This window comes from Canis aureus, chromosome 7, assembly GCF_053574225.1.
Source record: "Canis aureus isolate CA01 chromosome 7, VMU_Caureus_v.1.0, whole genome shotgun sequence".
NCBI classification, from domain to species: domain Eukaryota; kingdom Metazoa; phylum Chordata; class Mammalia; order Carnivora; family Canidae; genus Canis; species Canis aureus.
The window spans coordinates 19,176,612-19,201,134 of NC_135617.1; the positions used below are offsets into that span (position 1 = coordinate 19,176,612).

Here is a 24,523-nt window from a genome sequence, read left to right on the forward strand (position 1 = left end):
GATTCATTTAAATTAAGATCAAACAAGATCTTTACACTGCATTTCATTGATGAGTCTGTCTTTTTTACTCTTGGGCTGGCTAGCTTGCTTGCTTGCTTGCTTGCTTTCTTCCTTCCTTTCTTTCTTTGTCAAGCCACTTGTTAGTTGAATAACGGGTTAATATGTCTTGTAGAAATTTCCACCTTCACATTGGTAAGATATGGGGCATGCAGTGGGTTGTGTTGTAGGAGAATAAGTTTAGGAGACCTGAATATTTTATTATCATTACTAATTACACTTACCCATTGCTCTGGAGGAAGACATTATCTTTTTTTTTTTTTTTCTACTGGATATTAAGCATGTTTGCAATTTGCTCTTGAAGAAGATTCTATTTCTATCTTCTAAGGCGATCCTCCACAAATGTCATTGAAAACACAATCTGGAATGAAAGAGCCATGTGACTCACTCATAAGACATTCACAGCCATGAGAGATCTGAGGAGAATTGTCTCCCAACAATATTCACTCCTCATTTTTACATTGTCTTCAATTTGGTAACTTTTCCAATAAGTATGTCACTTCATTGGCCACTCTGATTAATCTGACCTACAGAGAGGCCAGGAACAAATCCATTCAGTCGTTTCTTACAACATTTAACTAATGCTATTCTCAAAAAGATTTCAAGCAGCTTAATGAGGACAACCTAAAGTATTAACTACAAATATGCCATCCAAGGTAGCAGACACAGCTGAACAAACAAATCAGGTTTTAACTTAGAAAGCTTGGTTGGTGTCTTTCTCCATATGGCTCAGCACTGACCTTTTGACTTAGCTTGAGGCATTAGTCCAGACATAGCAGATGCATTAGTGATTGTACAGACTCTGTCTTGGCCTGTAAGGAAAAAGTCTCAGGCAATCATCCATAACAACCATGGCCAGTGAATTCAGGCTGAACTGAATGCCTTCCAGGGCTATTGCAATATAATTGATCACTTTAGTTAAAGCCAGGGATAAATTTTGTACATGGTTTCTAATTTGTTGACTCACTAGGAGAGATAACTGCCTTCAAGGAGGACATAAATAATAAATCAGCTATCCCTCTGGGAAGTATCCCCAAGCAACCAAAAGTCACTTCATTTTGAAAAGATATCCTCAGTTATATATGGGCTGCATAATCTCCTGTTACTGTTTCATAAAACACCCAAAGGTCTTTTATATCTACTCTTAAATTATAAGTTACTGTATTTGGGGGAGAGTGGTGGATTAGTTCACCATTACTGAAAAAGAAACACAAATCCAGAGGCAGGTATAATGTCCCTAGGAAGAAATTATTATTATTATTATTTTAATTTTGGCATCTTGCAAATGGAACTAATATCCATTGGAAGAGGACAGAGGTTGAGAATGGCTCCAATAGAGTCTCCCCTCAGAAAACTAATAAACTTTAAGCTTACAAATTCAATTTGAATAATTGATCTAATTCTTGTTTCATGGGGAGTGGCTAAGTTACCAGCAGGGTCAATTCTCTCTGCCCCATAGAATGACCGATGATGGCTCTGGTTATGTGGATAACCAATGTCCAAAGGCATTGACAGGTATTTTGTGTTGTAGGTGGGGTTGTTGGGGTCTTCTGTGTTCCAATATATTTATGGATTAAATATTTTGAACAGCAACAAAATCTTGATTGGAGCTATCTGTCAAGATCGAATCAATCCAACAGGTAGGTTAAAAGTACCTGCAATAATTTAGGAAAGTCACATAGACAAGGGTTTCTTGTATGAGGAAGATTCTTGGGGTAATTCTAAAAGACAAAAGTACTTAGCATTCCTCTCTCTCCCTTGCCACCCAGTGTCTGAAGTGTTGTTACCTCATGTAATGAGATTATTGTTCTCTTTCTACTACCATAGAATCAGCGTACTCATTGTATTAGTTATAACTTTACATGTTCTACAGTTATATGCTGTACACATCAGAATTTTCCCAGAACTATCAGGAGAATTTGATGTTACATCAATAGAATTTATCCAAAGTAAAATTCAAAGAGAAGAAAAAAAGAGAAAAACATATAACAGAACACCCAAGAGCTTTGGGGGCAATATTAAACTCTCAAATGCATGACTGGCATTATAAAAAAAAAAAGAGTGAAAAGGGGCAGAATAAATATTGAAAACATAATGGACAAAGCATTCATAAAGTTAATGACTGACATCAACCACAGAACCAAGAATCTCATAGAAAACCAAGCAAGATAAATGTAAAAAAAAAATACCAGTGAAATAATATTATTTTAAGATGAGTGAAAACTAACACAAAGAGAAAAACTTGAACATAGAAAATATAGAGTACCTTCATAGGAACAAGGAAAATAATTTAAAAAGACCTGTCTGTTGAAAATCATATATATTAAAAGATAATAAAATGACCTATTTAGTGCTACATGGGGGAAAAAAAAAATCTCATCCCATAAATCTATACCTGGCTAAAATAGTCTGCAAACAAGGAATGGAGGATGACATTTAGTAAAAATGGTAAAGTATGGACTGCAGAAATTTGTTCTTTGTTAATAGCAATGATTAAACTGCAAAAAAAAAAAAAGTCGTTTTTTATTTGTTTTCAAAGTTATGGATAGCAACCAAAGTCTTGCAGAAGCCTGAAGAACTTTTTTTTTTTCATTTTTTTCTTTTTTATGAATGATCCCAGGAAGAACAGAGAGCTTCATGGGTGTTTTAATTTGCCCTTTTTGTATCACCTAATTCTGCAGCTACATAATAGCCACTTTTTTTTTTTTTTTTACCTGTCTTATAGTTCTGTAGAAGATTTCCAGTTGGAGAGATTATATTTATTTGACATGACTCAGAGCTCATTCAGTGCAACTTCTCTGAGGGTGTTTATGAAAATTATCAGCAACAATTGCTTAACATTTCAGCTGCCTGAGGCTGTGATAACATTTGTGAAAAAACAAGAGGTTGAAAAGAAAAAGAAAAGTTGGTGAGTGGCTGTTCATAGGGAATTTTGAGGAGCTCTGATGTTAGTCATTCCGACAAGTGTGAGGTGATATCTTATAGTGGTTTTGATTTACATTTCTCTGATGATTAGTGATACCGAGCATCTTTTCATGTGTCTATTATACTGGAATAAAAATAATTAATTAAAAAATAGCTCTCACAGGTTCCTGAAAATTTAGAAGACCACACAGATGTATAGAAGAGTGTGCATGCTCAGGGTTTGTGCATGTGCATAAAAGACTTGTGAAAGCCGTAGCATTCCAGTGTGGCTTAACTTGAGGTTCTACATAAGCAGAAAGTGAGGGGCTAGTACAGTGGTACAAACTACTGGCTTAAATAGTAAAAGCATTCCTCGGAACACAAGGGGGCACATTAGCAAAGACTGGAAGACTTCTTGGTCCAGGGCATGTAAGAAAATCTCTGTCCAATCAATAGCTGGCCATTAAACTAGTCAAGTAGAGACTTCAGTGAGCATACATGACAATGAAGACAGGCTTTGCAGGATTAGTTCTTAACAAGTTACTAAACAAACAAACAATAATTACACTAATCAATAATGGAAAAAAAAAAACATGGTGAAGGAGAAAATCTGATCTTCATAATTACTACATTATATGATTTAAAACAACCATTATTAATAAAAAAATAAAATAGAAAATATGGGCAATACATGAGACCATAGCAGCAAAAGAAACAGGCTAAGAGGAAGACCAAACACTGGATTTCAGAGTAAAACTTTAGATCAAGTGTTTTAAATTTCTTCAAATAATTATGGAAAAACTATGTCTAAATTACTACAAGAAAGTATAATAACAATGTCTCATGAAATAGAAAATATCACTAAAGACATATTAGCAATACAAAAGAATCAAATAGAAATCCTGGAGCTAAATCATATAGCCTAGATAAGCTAGCCTAGAAAGGCCAGCAAACAGAGAAAGAATTGGTGCACTTGAGGATAAAACAATTGAGACTACACATTCTGAGAAACAATAAGGGAAATGAATGAATAAAAGAATGAGCATATTCTAAGGATACACTATATATTAGGTCATAAATTAAACCTCAAAAATTTTAAAAGAACTCATTATCAGAGTTTGTTCTTCAATTACAATGGAAAGAAATTATATATCAAAACCATAAGGAAATTTGAGAGTTTCTTCACAAATATATGAAATTAAACAACACATTTCAAAGTAAAAAATGGCTCAGGAAAATCATAACAAATTTTTACAAAATACTTTGAGGTGAATAAAAGTAAAAGCATGTCTAAGCTCTTGGAATGACACTAAAACAATACTCACAGGTAAATTTATATAGCAATGCATACATTAAAAAGGAATAGCTATCTCAACTCTATAAACAAATTAAAGTAGAAGAGAAAACTAAACTCAAACTGAGCAGAAAGAAATAGAAAGTATTAGAGCAGATAAATGACATAGAGAATAAAAAGTATAGAGAAAATCAATGACCCCACAACTTGTTCCTTTACAAAATTCAAAAACAAAACAAACTTTGGCTAGACTGCACAAGAAAAACACAGAGAAGACCCAAGTTACTAAAATAAGTAATGAAGGAAGGTATTCCTGATCTTATAGAATTAAAAAAAAAATTATAAGGGAAAGCTGTGAACAAGTGTATACCAATAATTTAGATGACCTGGATGAAATTAGCTACATGAAATTGGATACATCCCTAGAATGATATCTACTCAGTACTGAAAATGACTGAAGAATAAATAGAGATCTGAGTTGATCCATAACAAGTAGTTAAACTACTGACTAAAATATCTCCAAAATAGAAGCCCACCCATAAGTCTTCCTTACTGAATTCTAAGAAACATTTAAAGATGTAACACTAATCCTACACAAACTTTCCTTAAAAAATAGAAGAGGAAGGAATACTCCCAAACTTGTTCTATTAAGCCAATATTATCCTGAAATTAAAGCCAAATTTAGAATGGCAAGGAGTCCAAAAACAGAACATTAACCCTTATGAATGAATAAGACACAAATTTCTCAACAAAATACTAACAAATTGTATCCAGCAACATGACCTAGTAAAATTTGGCCCAAGAGGACATAGGATATTTTACATTGATAGAATAAATAACCAAAATCATGATTATTTCAGTAAATGTAGTAAAAAGCATTTGACAAAATGAACACAATAGATTGGAACCTCCTCAAGCCATTAAGGAAAATGTATTATTTATTTATCTATTTATTCATTTATTTTAAAAGATTTATTTATTTATTTATTTATTTATTTATTTATTTATTTATTTATTTGAGATAGCATGAATGAGGCCCAGGGCAGAGGGATGGGAAGAGAATCTCAAGCAGACTCCTTGCTGAGCACAGAACCTGACACAAGCCTTGATTTTAGGATCCATGAGATCACAACTAGAGGAAAAATATGAGTCGGTCACTTAACAGACTGAGCCACTCAGGTTCCCCAAGAAAATATATTAAAACAGCAATAACAACAACAACAACAACAACCTATGGTAAAATTAAGCTTAATGAGAAAAGACAGATTTCATCCTAAGAGCAAAAACAAGACAAGGATGTGCACATACGCCATTTTGTTGAACACCGACTGAATATTATAAGTAGGGCAGTTGGGCAAGAAATAAAAAAGAAGAAGTATCAGATCAAAAAGAAAGAGGTAAAGCTATCTCCATTCACATATCGCCTTATTTTTTATTTAGAAAAAACTTAAGGAATAAATATAAATCCATTAATAGATCTAATAAAGAAATTCACCAAATTGGTAAGACACAAGATCAATAGGAAAATCAATTGCGTTTCAATGCTTTAATAATTCAAAAATTTACAATTTCATTTCCAATATCATCAAAGAGAATAAAATGTCTAGGAATAAGCTTACAAAAAGTGCAAGACTCCTACAAACAAACTATAAAACACTGTTAAAAAGAATTTGAAGACCTAATAATAGCTAAAAATGTAGAAACAACCAAACACCCTCAGCAGATGAATGGATATCCATAGTTCATCCATACATTAGATAATTATTTAGCCATAAAAAGGAATGAAGCACTTGATACAAAGTAATCACATCTTGAAAAGATTATGCTAAGTGAAAGAAGCCAGATATAAGAGGCTACATTTTTTTATGGTGCCACTTATATGTAACGTCCAGAATAGACAAATTCATAGAGACAGAAAGTTGATTAGTGGTTACCTGGTGCTCAGGAAAAGGGAAAAGGGAAATGACTTTGAGTAGTTATGGAGCTTCTTTTAAAAATAATAAAATGTGGTGGTGATGGTTGTACTATTTTACAAATACACTAAAACTACAGAATTGTACACTTCAAAAGGATGAGTTTTATGATGTGAATTATATCTTAATAAAATAAATGTTCCAATTCAGTTTATATCTTCATGAGAAAAAATAAAAGACCTTGATTTTCACATAACACAATATGTCATAATGAATTCCTCATAGTTTTTTCAACAAATTGTGCATCTTAAACTAATTAACTTTTGAGCCAATAACACAAAAAGAACAGAAAAACCTGTTCATGACTATGGAGATGAACATCAATATTATAAAGAGACACAAAAAGCAAGAATCAAAAATTTTAAAAATGATTGTTCAGAATGCATTAATATTAATATTTAAAAAATCATAAGGCTTATTGACTGAAATCTCTAGCCGTACAATGGGATATATTCAACACATTTGACTGACAGAGGAGTCCTATCTAGATTAAAGATCACTTACAAGTCAATTAGAAGAAATGAAAGTATAAATGTGTGATTACCTATCTTACATGATTATGAAATTCAAATTAAACCTGCAATAGGACAACATTTCACATCCACCCAAAATATCTAAACTAAAACCAAAACCAAACAAAACACTGGCCATATGAAGAACTGCCAAACATATGGTGCAACTGGAACTCTTAACACTGCTGCTTAGGTACATATTGATAGGATACACTTGGAAAGTGGCAGCATTCATTAATGAACATCAGATACCATGTGACTTAGCAATTCTATGTATACTCTCTACATAAACTTTCTACGTATGTGTATATGTTCACCCAATTAAATGTATATATGTGCACCAGATGACAAGCATAAAAATAATCACAGCAGTATTCTTCAAAATCGTCTCAACTTGTAAACATCCTAATGTTCATTAATAGTGGGTGGCTAAATAAATTTTGATAGATTTATACAACAAAACACAACATAGTAACAGAAATGAAAATGACATTGTAACATGTACTAACACAGATCTCATAATTGAAACATTTAACTGATAGACATTGGACACAAAAAGGTACATTGTTCATGATTCTACTGTATAAAGTTCTAAACCAAGTGAATAAATCTATGAAAGTAGGAAAATCACTTACCTTTGTGTGGATTATAAGAACAACACATAGTAGAGGTTTCTGGGATATGAATATAATTCTATTTCTTGCTTTAGTTACTAGCTATATGCGTAAGCATACAAATCAAATACAAACAACCCTTCCAGCTGTCTTCTGATATGTTTACTTACCTTTATGTATGTTATATATAGTTAAATATAAGGTTGAATTTAAATATTAAGAAATATTACATAGATTTTTACATGAATAATTTTAACTGTTATATTAATTTCACACTACATTTTAAAAACTAGGAATTAGAGTAGAAATAAAATTATTTTTCCAAGCAACCTGTAGTAGCTTACAAATCATCTTTTATAATTGCCTCTATATATGCTATCATTGGCAAGAAAAATGTTTATGTTGTATTCATGAAAATATTTTCTAAATAAGCTTGAAAAGAAGGATTCTTGCTTAGATATGCTCTATATTTGCAGGCTAACAGATAATATAATTAAGAGAAGTTAGCAATATGTACCTCCACCATTATGTCAAAAAATAGGTACCAATATTTGTGGATTCTTGAGCTGTATTGATAAATACTTTCCTTATATACTGTATGTAGAAAAGTTAGGCCCTATTGGATTATGAAGGAAAATGTCTACAAGCCAAAATAAACATCATATTCCTATAACATGTGAATCATTCTCTGGATGACTATGTAACTACCTTATAGAACATTAAGGTTAAATTGAATATTTTGAATATTACTCTTTTTTGAATATTATTATTTTTCATTGTTATTTTTCAATTTCATTAATTACAGAAATGTGGATGATAATATCACTAAGGTTATTTTAATTAAATATTTTAATATAATTTTATGGAATGGTTTCTAAAGTTTAATACATTTGGACTTTGATAAGAAGTCTGTCTGACTACTAACCAAATTCTATCAGTTCTGAATATTTTGATCAATTTAGAAATGATGCAGGACACCTGGGTGGCTCAGTGGTTAAGCGTCTGCCTTCAGCCCAGGACGTGATCCTAGAGTCCCAGGACTAAGTCCGGCATCAGGCTCCCTGCATGAAGCCTGTTTCTCTCTCTGCCTATGTCTCTGCCTTTCTCTCTGTGTCTCTCATGAATAAATAAATAAAATCTTTTTAAAAAGTTAGAAATTATGCTGTCAAGGTAAGTTGAAGCAAATTTTTATGCTATATTCAATGTTTACCACTATTACACAGAATTAAAAACCTTTTACCTAACTTCACAGAAAGATAAGAAAATAAGTAACTGTTCTTACTTAGGCAGCACAAACAGGACCCTTTTGGTAAGAGAACAGGACAATTGCTTCACTAGAAATTTATATTGATTAAGCTGCTTCAAAATAGAAGGAATGACCACCAATAGTAGCTTCAGAAATTCCATTTAAGAGAAGCATAAGAGGGTCAGTCTAATTGGAAGAGGACTGTAGAGGACTCATTTTGAGATCTATTTGAATAGCAAGCACACTGTACTTCAATTTATATGGGTGACCCAGGGGAACTGATAGAGATGGAAAATAAAGAACCCCCAAACATCCTTATTGCTGCCACTTGATAGTATTCTCTAGAAACAGTCCTGTGGTAATAGAACTTCTCCTTAGAGACTTGCGAATGTTCTCCAGTAGCTGGTTTGCAATGCAGCAAATCGACTCTTCAGGAACTCATCTAGTGTGCTGGGATAGACCAAGCTAACTGGTCTCAATTTTATTCAAATACTAACATTTTCATTTCTATGTGTTGGAATTTGTTCCCTGACTCCCTAATATTAATGGAGGAAGTAATGATAGTAAAGAAATTCCTATATTGCAGAAAATAAATATGTACTTTCCTAGAATTGAGTCACTCAAACTAGTATTCCTCCTTATAACAGCTATTTGTGGGAAAATTATTTTTTTAGAGTCTTTGAGAAAAAAAATCTGAGAGCATTGTTTAGAAAAATTATGCCTGTTTAGCTTAGCTTACCTGTAGGAACTCTGCAAAGTGCATGCATTCAGTATTGTGAATAATTTGTGGTGAATTTTCTTTAAAATTTATTTTTAATTATAACTGGCACTAGTGAGCTTAATACTGGAGTCAGCTGAAAAGTAATATAATTGTTAGGTATAACAATGAGAGATTCAAGTATAAGTGACTAGTTATAGTTTAATAATCCTAAAAAGGACACGTATATGAACCAAATGTTTAATTTCAAATATTGAACATCAAAGGCACCTTTTTTTTTTCTTTTGACAGTTAAACTACTTTTAACACAGTCTGGAAATTGGTTTACAGACTTTTCTTATAGCCAAAGACATGAGAATAGAGATTCTGGCCATGTGGCTGCCTCGAGCTGTAGCCCTTGGCCTGCCATAGATGATTTAAAAGGTTCTATAGAGAGAGTCAAGACTTTTTTGGTCTATGATTATAAGTGAGTGTGGTTTGGAACTGTTTAAATAGGGAGAGACCTATGTTCTTAGAAACCTTGACTCGTTTTTAACTTTCTCATTCTTTCCAGCTGGCTAGAGCCTCCACTTTTTTCCAAATCAGGTGCCTGTCTAGATGGAAGCCAAATTTTAAAGAATTAGATGGAAATAACACTTATTTCATATTTTCAAATGTCAAATCTCCACTAAAAGGCAAGGGCAATTTAAGCCAAAAACATGCAGGAAGAGTTAAAGGAATAGATATGTTGTAAATCATATGGCAGAAGTGTCACGTCCTACCCGAGTCACATGTGGTTTTCTTTAATAGAAATAAGTCACTCCTATTATGCAGAGAATACTTCCCTGTAGCTATTCACATCCAGTTAGTGTTCAACAGCTCGCTGAAGTGAGAGTCTTTGAAGGCTTAAGTAAATTCATACATTCATTAAAATGACACACATATTAGCAATTATTGGACCAAAGGAGTTTTGCAATTCTTCCTCAAAAAAGGAAGGAGCCTCATGAATAGCAATTGTTTCGTTTTGTTTTTTAAATCTAAATCTTTGCTGATCATTAGTATATGCAGGCTCTTTACATATCACCAGAGGATTCAAATTACCTGGGTTCCAAATCCATTTTCTGTTTAATCTTCAGCATATTATTTAATCTCCATTTGTCTGATTTTCTTAATCATTTGTCTGATTTTCTTAATCTGTAAAGTTGAGAAAGAACAATGATTATTTATGGGTTATTGAGTATTCAATCAAATCCTTTATCTAAATTTTTTAGGACAGAATTTGGCATGTCACACTAGGGACCACACTTGTTAGGAGCACATAGTAGGTCCTCCACAAAGTTACTCCATAAAGAATACCTATTTTTATTATCATTGCAATTGATCCTTATGACAACCCTGTAAGCAAGCAATCTTATTGACAATTTGAATATAACACAAGAATCTGTAATCCCCAGTTATGTTCTCAAGTTCATTCAGAAATCCTAGGCAGTAGAGCAGACGAGCTGGTACACAAGCCACGTCCCTCAGAGCAAGAAGTCAGCAGCTCTTAACTTCTCTCTAGCTTCTCAAATCACATTCAACACTACATACAGGGACTCAGGTATGCTGTCTGTGTCAGGTTCTGTGTGTAGATCTAGAAAAAGATGGATTAAGATATGATCTATCATATAAATAATTGGTACTCTTCACAGATAGTCATATGTGAAAATCAATAATTTAAATAACAGGCTAAGGGCTCTACAGAGACATTAGTGAGAAAAAAGCATTACCTCATTAGAGCGGCATGGAGTATGGTCTATGAGAGATGGAATGATACCACAAAATACTCAGTGTTCAAAATGAGTGATACATAAACAGAATTCATATATTTAATCACATATACTTTTCAAAAATAGAAATTGCTAAAAGCAAAATCCAGTAAAATATACCCTTAGTATTCATTTTCTTTAATTAACTTGAAAATTTTGGTACTCAGACCTATAGTTTTGGATATCAATGACAAAAATGCTATTTCTTTCAAAATAACCAGTTAAACATCAACTCATTACTGACAACTTTCAGCTATATTTCAGAAATCTTATTCAACAATACCTTAAATCCAGTTATTTACAGTAGTAATGGTTAATTTAAGGTGTCATGAAGAATTTGGTTTCCTGGTTTTTGTTGCTTTAAGATTTGCAAGGAAAAACTGAAGACAGAAAATTTTTGAGATTATTTGTAACACTGTAGATTGCTTTTTCCAGGTAAAATTAGAAAGATTTTAATAAATTATTAGTAAACACCGATAAAGTCCTGTTACATTACTCTACATCATATATTTATGCTATGCCTTCATTTACAGCATTTAAAAGCATGTCTTGCTTCTTCCAAATTACAAAAGATTCATTGCACCTGAATCTGAGCCAATGTATGACCAGCTTTTTGAGATTATCCAGGATTCTTTCACTTGTAACTTTTTTGCACCTTTCCATATTACATACATTGGGCTATCTGCTCTTGATGTAGTAACAAATTAGGAATCACAAGTGGCATTTACCCATTTTTCATAAGCAGTATAGTAGATATTTTTAAATAACTGCAAATACTCTTAGAATGCCCTGTTGGTGTTTACTGAAACATGTTTTCAACTTTTTTGGTGCTGCAATATATCAGATACAAAATGGAAAGAGTTGGGCTTTGGTTTCAAAAGAGAAGTAAGTTGATTATTCTTGCTCAGAAAAGCACTACCCATAATCATGATTTCTCTTTGTTTCATTTTTTAAATCTTTTACTTATTTATTATCTAACAAAGTCTGTATCAACAGCTCACAGGATGATTTTCAATGATTTTTATTAGATGAGAGTGAAGTGAATGCAAAACAGAAGTAACTGTTCTTTGAGCTCCAGTGCAGGGAGGTAGACAGGGGACTTTTCATCAACTTGATGAAGCACAGTTTATCTCCAAATTCTTGAAATTAAAATGTCCTTGGCAGTTTTATAAATTAGAAAAAAAGTATTTCAAATTTGGAAAGGCTCAAAGGAGATGGAGACTGATCTAGTAAATACTGAAAGAATATTCTTTTGATGTTAGATCTTTTTTTTTTTTTTTTTAAATATACTTATTCATGAGAGACACAGAGAGAGAAGCAGAGGCATAGGCAGAGATAGAAGCAGATCCATGCAGGGAGCCTGGTGTGGGACTCGATTCCAGGACTCTAGGATCACATCCTGGGCCAAAGGCAGATGCTCAACCACTGAGCCACTCAGGAGTCCCAATGTTAGATCTTTTTTGAGATTTAGACGTTTTGTATTCCAAGTTAAAGACATCATTTAAACAATTTTATAAATTTTGATTTATTAAACCAAAGAAAATACGCATATTTTGATATACAATTACTTCCTATCTTAATCTTATTGAGTTTACTCTAAAAATGCTCTTATATAATTCATTTTAATCTTACTGATATGAAAAATGTAAAAAATTTCCAAATTCTAAAAGTATGGAAAAATTAAAGAACCTTATAACTAATACCGGCATATCAAATTTTTTACCTAGAAATAAAAATTCTATTTTTTTTTAAGATTTACTTATTTATTCATGAGAGACAGAGAGAGGGGCAGAGACGTAAGCAGAAGGAAAAGCAGGCTTCCTGCAGGGAGCCTGATGCAGGGCTCGATCCCAAGACCCCAGGATCACACCTTGAGCCAAAGACAGGCGCTCAACCAATGAGCCACCCAGGTGCCCCTGAAGTAAAAATTCTTTAACATTTTGTTATAATTGCTTTTTCTACTTGTTAATATTTATATATTCACATTTTTAACCATTTGAGGCTACACAGTGATGATAATTTACCTACATATAAATCAGTATGTATCCCTAAATAGGATATAGTCTTACATAACCATAATGCCAATATCCTATGTTGATATAACAGTAAATTAGAAATAACAGTATTTTCTTAATATTTTAACATATCCATATTCAAAATTCCTCAAATATCTGCCACTATTTTATCGCTATTTTATTTTCAATAATGATTCAAAAAGTTTTACAAATTAAATTTTTAGATCTTTTTATTCTTTTTAAAATTTATATTCAACTTCCACCATTTTATTCTTTTAAGACACATTTTCGAAGACGGTGTTTCTTTTAGAATCTTCCACAATTGAGATTTGCTTCATTGTTTCCTGATGATGTCACTTAACCTTTTCCTCAAACTCTATTTCCTCTAAACCGGAAATAAGGCCATAAAGTTCTGACTTAATTCAGATGTTTTTTTTTTTTTTTTTTGGCTAAAATGTGGCTCAAGTAATACTATTTACTACACACTGCATCCCATCAGTTGGTACTCAGAATCAGGTTGTTCCAAAATAACTAATGCTAATTTTCATCTCCTTTCTTTGAGATGATAACAGACTAGATCTCTCTATTATAAAGATATAGTTTGATCCTTTTATAATGTAAGGAATCTGTGAGATGATACTTTTGACACTTTAAAAATATCTGATCCCCAATAATCCTTAACTCACTTTTTTTGCATACACTAATGATCATTTACTGAATCATCGATTTAATAAGAAGTAATTTTCTAATTATATCATTATTTCTATTTTTTAGCTAGTCTTCTCTAAAAAAGAGCTTTTGATTATCAACAGGAGATGAATTACAGTTTTTGATTAAAAGGCAGCAGTTATGTTTAATTCTGCCTCTTTAATTAATGAACTTCAGATAACAGAGTTGGGGTAATACTGGGGGTAAATGAGCTTTTCTTTATATTTTTCTCTTTTTTTAACAACATCACAGTCTCATAAATTTTTTCACTTGAATATTTTGGAATATTTTTAATCATTATTTATTTTTATGGCCAAATTGTGAAATCTTATTTTATATAATAGAGAAAACATCTGCAAAAAAATAAATGAATACTTTGTGCCTCAGACCATGTAATTTGTTTAACATATAACATCTTGGTCCCCCAAAATATTTAATGTTTTATTTATTTATGTAATCTCTATATGCAATGTGGGGCTCAATCCACAATCCCGAGATCAAGAGTTGCTCCCTCTTCTGACTGAGTCCGTTGGCGCGTCTGAAAATATTTAAATCATTGCTCCATGTACTTTTCTGTTGTACATAAACTCAACAGAAATAAATATTGTTGAGAAGTTTAGGAGATACATTCAAATGGAAATTAAATAATCAGACATTTTTGGACTTACTCTACAACATTTCAATGGCCATTATTATAATCTTCATTATATATTTAGTATAATTGGTTTTCTTTGATACCTAAATCCACTTACGTCACTAAATATTTTTTCTAAACTTTATGCCATTGTCAGTTAAGGACATAATATCATTTTTGCATTCAAGTGCTTTATGATTTTATTTTCATGTCCTATTTGTTAGAAACCCTACAAACCATACACTTTATTGAATTAAAAAGGATTACATATTCTACCTTTTTTTCTAACCTGTGCAGCTCAAGAAAGGTAGAAACTGCTTTCAATTAACAAGTATAAATACACATAACAATATCATGTTTATGACAAAACCTCTGGAAAATTTTAAACACAATGCAATTCTGGAATAATATATTAATATGATAAGATCCAAAGGAAGCATAAATTCAGTCATTTTAGAAGTGGGCCATCTTGCAAAGCTGTCATATCTTGGCACATGGCTAGATCTAGTTGAGTTCTATGGGATAGTCAGAGATTTAAGGAAGGAATTGTAAGTAGACACTCTTACTAGAAAGTGGGAAACACTAAGGGTAATATACGATGGGAGAATGTAAGCCCAACATTTAGGATATGACAACCAGCACTACAGATAATAGAACACATATGGTGGACACAGGTAGTAGCTAACCTTGAACTTACAGCTAGTAAGAGGATGCATTAATAGGGATAATAAAATCTGAATCTATTTAGAAATTGATTTTGACAATTCTAGAATTGAGATCTAGGCAGATAATCAATTGACATAGAAATGAATTCAATAGGACTCCAGTTCACCATGAGAATATCGCATGCATGACAGACTCCTTGCCTTACATGGACAAGACTACTGGCAAACTACTAAGAGAAGAGATGTTAGGCACAGGAAACAGAAATGGAATCCAGTAAATGCAAATAGATTTTGAAGCAGGTTCTAAGTTTGGGGAACGGGATGAATATCTTCTAATTTTAAATAGGAAGAAAAACCACATCAAAGCTGGTCAAGCTTCAAGAAATTAGTTGATGTGCAGCCTGAGTATTGAGCTGGAATTCCTTGATTTTGTACAGACCAAGATCAAATCTAATGGAGCTGAAGTATGATGACTTAATCATGACGATATAGAGGGAAAGCATGTTGAGGCCAAGAAAAGATAAGATTTGATGGACTGCAGACCAATGGATATAAGATGACTTAAATTTACAAATAAATTTGGTATTAGTTAAAAACTAAATAGATGCAATAGATGCTGGCTGATGGGAATGTGAAGTGAGGTCTTTTAGAAAAATAATTTGGCAGTTCCTCAAAATGTTTAACATACAGTTACCATTTGATAACTGTTACGATAACTTCAATAAAGTTATGATTTGACAATTCCTCTATTAGGTATATATCCAAGTGAACTGAGAACAGGTGTACTTGAGTGTTAATAGTAGCATATTTAAAATAGCCAAAAGAGGGAAACAACCCAAATGTTCATGAAATGACGAGTGAATAGACAAATGTGGTATATTCGTACAATGGGATATTTTTCAGCCATAGAAATGAGGTATTGATGCATGCTACAACATGGAAAAGCCTTGAAAATATTATTATTATTATTATTATTATTATTAAAGATTTTATTTATTTATTCATGAGAGACACAGACACACAGAGAGAGGCAGAGACACAGGCAGAGGGGGAAGCAGGCTCCATGCAGGGAGCCCGATGTGGGACTTGATCCCGGGTCTCCAGGATCAGGCCCTGAGCTGAAGGTGGCGCTAAACCACTGGGCCACCAGGGCTGCCCACCTTGAAAATATTATGCTAAGTGAAAGAAGCCGGTTACAAAAGGCCACATATTGTATGATTCAATTTATATAGTATGCCCCAAAGAGGCAAATATATAGAAACAGAAAGTAGATTGGTGTTTTCCTAGGACATGGTAGTAGGTAGTAGGGTTGGGGCCATGGAAAAGGTTGATGAAATGGGGTGTGACATATGGGTTTAAGGTTTCCCTTTTGATATGTTGAAAATGCCATAAACTTATATTGTGATGATTTAATACCTAAAAACCATTGAATTGTATACTTCAAATGGGTGAATTCTATGATATCTGAATTTTCTTTTTCTTTTTTTTATTATTTACTTATTCACGATAGACACAGAGAGAGGAGGCAGAGACATGGTCAGAGGGAGAGGCACCTGCAGGGTGCTGGTTGTGGGACTTGATCCCAGTACCCAGGGATACACCCGGAGCCAAAGGCAGATGCTCAACCACTGAGCCACCCAGGTGCACAATTACATCTCTCTTTTAAAAGATTTTATTTGTGTGTGTGCGCGTGTGTGTGTGTGTGTCTGAAAGAGAGAGAGAGAGAGGGAGAGAGGAGAGCACAAGTGTGGGGGGGAGGTGCAGAGGGAGAGGGACAAGAGGACTTCTCCCTGAGCAGTGAGTTCAACTCTGTGCTTGATGCCAAGACTCTGGATCTTGACCTAAGCCAAAGGTAGACAGATGCTTAACCAACTGAGTCACCCTATAATATAGGTGCCCTTATATTATATTTCAATAAGGATATTTTTAAAAAGAAAAAAATAAAAATAAATGCAATAGAAAAGTGCAATTTAAATTATTTGAGGAGTTCCTATATTCAAAAAGACACATCAAACCACACACTTATATTTAGGTAACTGCAATTGTTTAAAAAGTGGAGTATCGTGCTCACTTTGGCAGCACATATACTAAAATTGGAACGATACAGAGAAGATAAGCATAGCCCCTGTGCAAGGATGACATGAAAATTCCTGAAGTGTTACGTAATTTTGGGATCGAACCCTAGATCCTGCTCCCAGCTCAGGTGGAAGTCTGCCTCTTTCCTTGCTCGTGCTCGCTCTCAATCTCTCTCTCAAATGATTAAAAAAAATCTTACAAAGATAAACAAAAAGTGGAGTATCATATGGAATCATTTTTAAAGTAATGTTTTAAATACACATTTCACGTTTTGATAAAATTTTCTAGTCCCATAAGACTGAGATATTTAGTGTTTAAATATTTGCATGGTTTATTGAGTGTATTTATGTTTAAAGATTTTCTTTTATTCATGTGTTTACTTTGATAAAGTGTAGCACTCTTGTGACATATAAAAATTCCCTTTGCCCTTTTTTCTTATGCAAATATGTTGATTTTTCCCTGACATACATCCCCAAATGAGTAACAATTGGCATTTTGTTGGTTTGTTACCATATCAGTTCCATATCTTCTTAAAGGGAAAAGATAGTCCAGCCAACCATTCTAGATGAACATCACACTGGAGACCAGGTAATTAGACACCTTTCCAATCTAAAATTTCAATATAAGCAAGTATTTCTATAAAAAGTTAAAAACAAACAAATAAGAAACTCAGGTATCCTTAACCAACCTAAGTGAAGCATGCATTATTATTTTCTATGGTACATTAAACACATGATTATGTATAACAGATTTACACCATCATTTTAATAGCACATTGTTTTAATTAGTTAAACTAAATTCTGTTCATTGAAAAATGTTGTGGCAGATTGTCTGATGACACTTCATTTTTCCTTATTATATTTTTAATAAAATTTTATTGATTACATGGAATACAATTTTATCTCTGTGATAACAGATCTCACAGCAAGAAATTCTTCATAAATACACGGAAAGTATTATCTTTGCTAGCTTTTTAAGACACAATTCTGATTTTGTTTTAAAGTTTTAAAAACTTTTCCCTATAGTTGGAAAATGAATAATAAGAAAAAAAAGTTGTTAAATTCAGGGGGAGTGGCAGATCTACCAATATTGAGTAATCAGTTTTATCACTTTTTATAGTTTTTTTTTTTTAGTGCTTTATGCCATGTTTTGATTCAAGATTTGGAACTGCACTGAAGTCTTTGGAGTGAATCCAAAGGTTTCCCTTGGTCTAATTTAGTTCTCTTGGTGGTGGCTAAGCTTGTGTTTCTGGTCTGAACTTTGCTTCTTAAAGACTTTGTCTGGATTAAGAAAATGATTGACCTTAAAAATGCAAAATCTGGGCAGCCCGGGTGGCTCAGCGGTTTAGCGCTGCCTTCAGCCCAGGGCCTGATCCTGGAGACCTGGGATCAAGTCCTATGTCAGGCTCCCTGCATGGAGCCTGCTTCTCCCTCTGCCTGTGTCTCTGCCTCTCTCTCTCTCTCTCTCTCTCTCTCATAATAAATAAATAAAATCTTTAAAAAAAGCTAAATCTTATAACAATTATATTAATATTATTTTAGGAATCATATTAAATATATTAATTATAATTATATGAATGCCCTTTTTCAAGATTCTGGGATCATTATATTACTTACTGATATTTGGTGCTTTCTCTCTCTTTTTCTCTCTCATTAGCATACCTCTTCTGCATTATATATTCTGTCCTCTCAACTTTTGGATACATCTGTCTTAAATATTCATTGTATTTACATTTTAAACTGGGTAGCTAAATTGTTCAGTGGAAACATAATTTTTTACTATGGATCCACATGGCATAGGCTTTATGAATAGTGGCTAATATTTATGAAGCTCATTTATTTTTTTAGTTACCATTTTATGCTAGACAAGAATAATTATATCTTTGAAAATATGGTCTTTCAACTCTCTATGTTCAGGCTCAACAATCTCTATGGCCTATGGTCAAATCACATGCAGGTTCTTAAAATGCCAAACAAATTTGCTCCAACTCATTTTAATGACTGAGAGTAAATTGCATGCTTTTAATTTCAAGTAGATAATTATGTCATATAGAACATCTTATGTTCACCATCTGCTCTCCCTTTTTTATAAAAAAATCATTCCTTGACCTACAACTACGTTATTATTTTTGTACTTTTCATAGGAAAAACTTAATTGCACAGTCTCCAAATTTTTCCTTTAAAAAAATTACTTCAGTTGAGAATTTTGTTCCCACAATTGAAAAGACGTTTCTATTTTCCAAGTCTTATTAACACAAGATCCATGCCCAATCCAAAGTCAGCTCTTAATTCTCATCAGTCACCAGCATTTAACCCAGATGATTATCCTCTTGTTCTGAATCCCATTCTCTTGATCCTGACCTCTCTCCCTGCTCTCGCTCCTCGTCAATGTTGAAGCTTTCTCTATTTTATGATCACTGTGGTCAGCATAACCTTGGTCTCAATCTCTGGCATCCTTTCTTCTCTATGTACTCTATCTCCTTAGAGGATCCCATTAAGTCCCCTGTCTTTATATATCATCTTTATTTATATCTCTATATAGATATATAATTGTAATTTATACCAATTTATATCTCTAAACTCTCTGAACTGATGGCTTGTCTAAATATCTGATTTATATCGCCAACTGCCTACTCAATTATCCCCTTGGATGTCCCAAAGGTATTTCAAATTTAACATGTTCAAGAACAGACGTTTGTTCATCTTCATCATGCCTAATCCTCCAGACTTTTGCTCATATTAACAAATCATAATATCATTCTTTCACTTGCTTAGGAAAAAACCCTCAAAACATATCATCTACCTTCATGCTCTTATATACCACATCTAATCTACCTGAAAAAGTAATCATGCTTTTATTCATTATACATCTCAAATAGATCACTAATTACTGCTCCACCACTATCATCCAAATACAAACTGTTATATATCTTACCCGAATAATTGCAAAAGCAACTGATGTTTCCACTTCCATTTTTACCTACAAGTCTCTATATAATTGAAAGCAATTATAACCAAATACACCAGATTAAGTCACTTCGCCATTGCCTGCTCTGTGATTGCATTCCATCTTATTCAAAGTAATACTTACAACTCAGCATCTTAATGTGACCTAAAGGTGCCACAGAATCCAGCCTACCTAACTCTTCTCTTCTGCAACATCCTATTATTTTGCTTTAGCCACAATAGATTTCTTGCTCCACAACCCAGGTTTGAAATTCCTTTCTTCCAGACTCTTGTTTAACTCTTTTATCTCAGAAATTATTATAAGCATTCCTTATCCATCTTGTGTAAAAGAACAAATGACACCAAGTTGTGATTATCCTTTTCTTTCTTTGTTTTTCTTTCTTTCTTTCTTTCTTTCTTTCTTTCTTTCTTTCTTTCTTCTTTCTTTCTTTCTTCTTTCTCTTTCCTTTCTTTTTCTTCTTTTTCTTTCTTTCTCTTTTTCTTTCTTTTCTTTTCTTTCTCTTCTTTTCCCTATAGACTTACCGATACAGTTAAAAAAAAAAAAAAACTACCTAGAATCATTTCAGATTTGAAAGATCCTTTCTTTTCTTTTCCTTTTTCTTTTCTTTTCTCTTTCTTTTCTTCTCTTCCTTTCTCTCCCTTTCTTTTTCTTTCCTTTTCTTCCCTTCTCTTTATTCTCACCTTTTCAACCAAACTTCTCTTGTGAGGAGTAGTAGAGCTATAGAATGAGAGGAGGATTTATTTGAGCAGTAAAGAACATTAATTGCTTAGGGTAAAAGACTTATATGAATAGTCCAGGCAATTTCTCATGTGAAGCAGAGCTCCCAGGGGTGAGGGCCAATTTAACTTCCTTCCTATCTCAGACAATTGACATAGGGCATGTTATAAGAGAAGGCACTGAACAAATATCATATTGTTCTCTAGGGTAGTCCCAACTGGTAGTCCTGTAAAATCATAGTGTTTGCTGAAAACTGACTTTTCACAATACCAGAGCTCTTTATGAAATTCAAAAGGTAACTGAGTTGCATCATTGACCCTCTTCATTCTTAAACGTTTACTTTTATTAGATTCATTTAAAAAACAGTAATGTACCATATTATGCTTTGCATGGAGGAATGGAAGTTGAAGCTAGCATTTCAAATATTAAGGCCTACAGAGAATAAATACTTGGAGGAGGAGAGAGGAGGGTCATATTAGGCTCATTTAACAGTATTCATTCAAGCATGTTCTACTTTACCTCAGGGCATGCTTGTAAAGATGGTCCCTGCTGAGTTTAGGTCTACACATCACTTGTTATATCTAGAGGGAGAGACAGTTAATGATTTTACATACCCCTTGCTGTGCACAGAATCATATGTCTTCTCAATCAAATGATACAGATAATTAGTAATTCTAATAAAGACTTAAGCTTGACAAATTTTACAGAATTGATTTTAATTTGTTTGCAGCATGTTTAAAATTCTTAAAGATCTATGGCAAACTTTATCAATACAAAGTCTAATGAAGAACACACTTGACCTTGCTGTTGTAAAATAGATATTAATAAATTAATCCAGGAGCTACTCCCTCTCATCTTTGGAATCAGATTTTAGATCTTTAACAGAGTTTAACTTTTTGTTTTCTAGTTTTCTTATCTATGATATAGAAGTATTTTGTCAGTAGAATAAAGATTAGTAATTAATATAGCAAAAATATTTTAAAAATTAAAAATATAAGAAATTTGTAGCTATTTTATTATATTCTAAAAATCTCATTGTTTTATTTTATAAAGTGGGATAAATGACAACTATGTGGAATCAAGTTTAATTAGTTTTTATTAATGTAAAATTTGGGAAAAAGAGTACAGATATAACTTTATTGAAGATAGTCCTTAAATCACTTAGAATGTAGGATAACATTAAAGATACGGCATACGAATTAAAATTCGTCAGGCTAGCATTCTAGTATTTAATGAACTCTAAGAGTGTTTTCTGCTTTATTTTATTTTGTTTTCCAATGGATTTCTAAACAAATGAATTACAGAAACATAAAGCATTGCCTTGGATAATTCAGTAACAATAAAGATTTTAAGCATCTAAGTATGAATCCTTGTAACATTATACATGGGTTTACCTTTGTTTAAATCAGAATTTCCAAAACTTGTTTCAGTATAGTATATATTTATTTATTTAAATTATGTACAATACTCCTTTAGCAGGACGTAGACTGGCAAACAGAGAGAAAAATATCATTGCTTCTTTGATTTATTTTAAAGAGAATACTATGGTGATTATTATTGAAAACTTTTACTTTCTTTTATCATGAAGGGAGAAAATGGAAGCATAATTGTTGTAGATATTTGACCACGTTTTTTAACACAAGAAAGATTTGCTTCATTATTTTCCATGTACTTTATGGATTACTTTTGATTCTTATTTCTGTTTAGTTTCATTCTTACTTATGATATTTTTCAAAACACAACACGATAAAAATTTAAAGCACAATATAAAATCACTATACCACTGCCACCACTAAATTTGTATTAATAATTTAAAGTCACTGTCAGTGACTGTATCTTGGTTCCTTATATGGCTAATTTTTAATTATTTTGGATTTATGAAAAGAAATCAAACATAGAATGAATAGTGGGGCAAGCACATAATTTATATGATGTGTTTCAGCCTATGCTATTTCTATATTATCCTGGATTATTCCTCTGGAAATTCACATCTTTTATTTTGCATATGTCATTTAGCCATTGTATGTACTGAATTCTCAAAATAAGTTTTGTTAGATTTTTCTTTCATTGCTGATTTGTTGATAGACTATGAAGAAGCTGTCCAAACTATTCTAGAGGAAGAAAAATAGATCATAAAGGAATGAACATATTTATCCTTTCTTCCAAAGAAATAGAACAGGATATTTTCAAATGCATACTAAACATATTGGTGATGCTAAAGCCTAGGGTTTCATTCTATGATCATTAACTCTTCTGGTCATATGCCCATTATACATGATTTTTAAAAAGCAGATTTAGGGCTTTTGATGATAAGGGATAGTGAAACATGTATAGAAATCAAAAGTAAAAGTGGTTGGGAGTGGAAGTTGACCCTAAATCTAGGACTTTCCCATAGCAGTTCAGCAGTCTGGAAAAGGCCAATTTACCATAAGAAAGAATCCATGAGGTGGCATTTTATAAATTGAGTGTAGACAATGACTTCTTAAGAACAGTGGTAACAGAAATGATCGCCTGACTGTAGTTCTTGCACTCAGATGTCCTCAGTACTCCAGGACATTCATATCATTGACTCCTTACTGGAATGTGGAGAAACTTTTATCTCTAATTTGATGTCATCCTATGGCATATTTGTGCATCCTGAGCTAAACAGATAACACATTGAACACACTTATCATTTGATATTTTCAAGTTTTAAAGCTCAGCTCCACACATTTTTAGATTGATGTAATCTTATTAATGTGTAAAATAAATTATAATTCATGCATGCTTTGTTTCTCTTTGATATTTTAATTTTGTACTCCTTTGTTTAAATTACTTTATTATGACCTTTTCTGAATGACAAGGTCAAAAGTTCAGAGAATCGTTTGTGCTCTAAAGAGAAGTAGATAACACAAGTGTAACTATTTCAGATTGTTGACATTTTAATAATTCAGAACTGAATTTTAAATTAAAAATAAACAAGAGTTGTCAGATTCAGCCAGTTATGCTGGGGCATATAGATCTATGGAAGCATCCAGCTACAAATCCATACTCTTGATTTCTAATAAAATGAACAGATATTTAGACACTTTTCTAGATTTCCTGGCTAAAGATAATTTTGAATTAAAATAAGAGGAAATAGGGGCAGCCCCGGTGGCTGAAGCGCAGCCTTCAGCCCAGGGTGTGATGCTGGAGACTCAGGATCGAGTCCCACATCAGGCTCCCAGCATGGAGCCTGCTTCTCTCTCTGTATCTCTAATAAATATAAAGTATTAAATAATAAATAAATAAATAAATAAATAAATAAATAAATGGAAATAAAGAAAGGCAAAATCATGTAATGCCATGAACAATAAAAGAAATGACAAAGGGTGGTTTTAGTAACAACTCGAAATGTAAATCAGCGTTGAGTAGCAAACAGGAACTACGGTAAATGCTGAGAAACAGCATAGTGTACTAGAAAAACAAGGAATAGATCTTAGTGATAATCACAGAAAAACAAAATGTTTACTACACCAAGATATACTGAAAAGGGTAAAATAGAATGAAAGGGAAATAATCCAGTGAAGCGAAGAAAGGAAATTATTCTTTAATTATTCCGATTATTTTAAAACTCGCATCTGATCACTATTGCTTCAGAACTTTCTCATCAAAATG

The 24,523-nt window shown here is 32.7% G+C and overlaps 1 non-coding gene across 1 annotated transcript; it reads left to right on the forward strand.

The window, feature by feature from the left end:
* Positions 1-17,190: 17,190 nt before the first annotated feature.
* Positions 17,191-17,297, forward strand: LOC144317968 (U6 spliceosomal RNA). The gene has a single exon (XR_013383831.1). It is a non-coding gene; the product is annotated as a U6 spliceosomal RNA (small nuclear RNA).
* Positions 17,298-24,523: the final 7,226 nt, after the last annotated feature.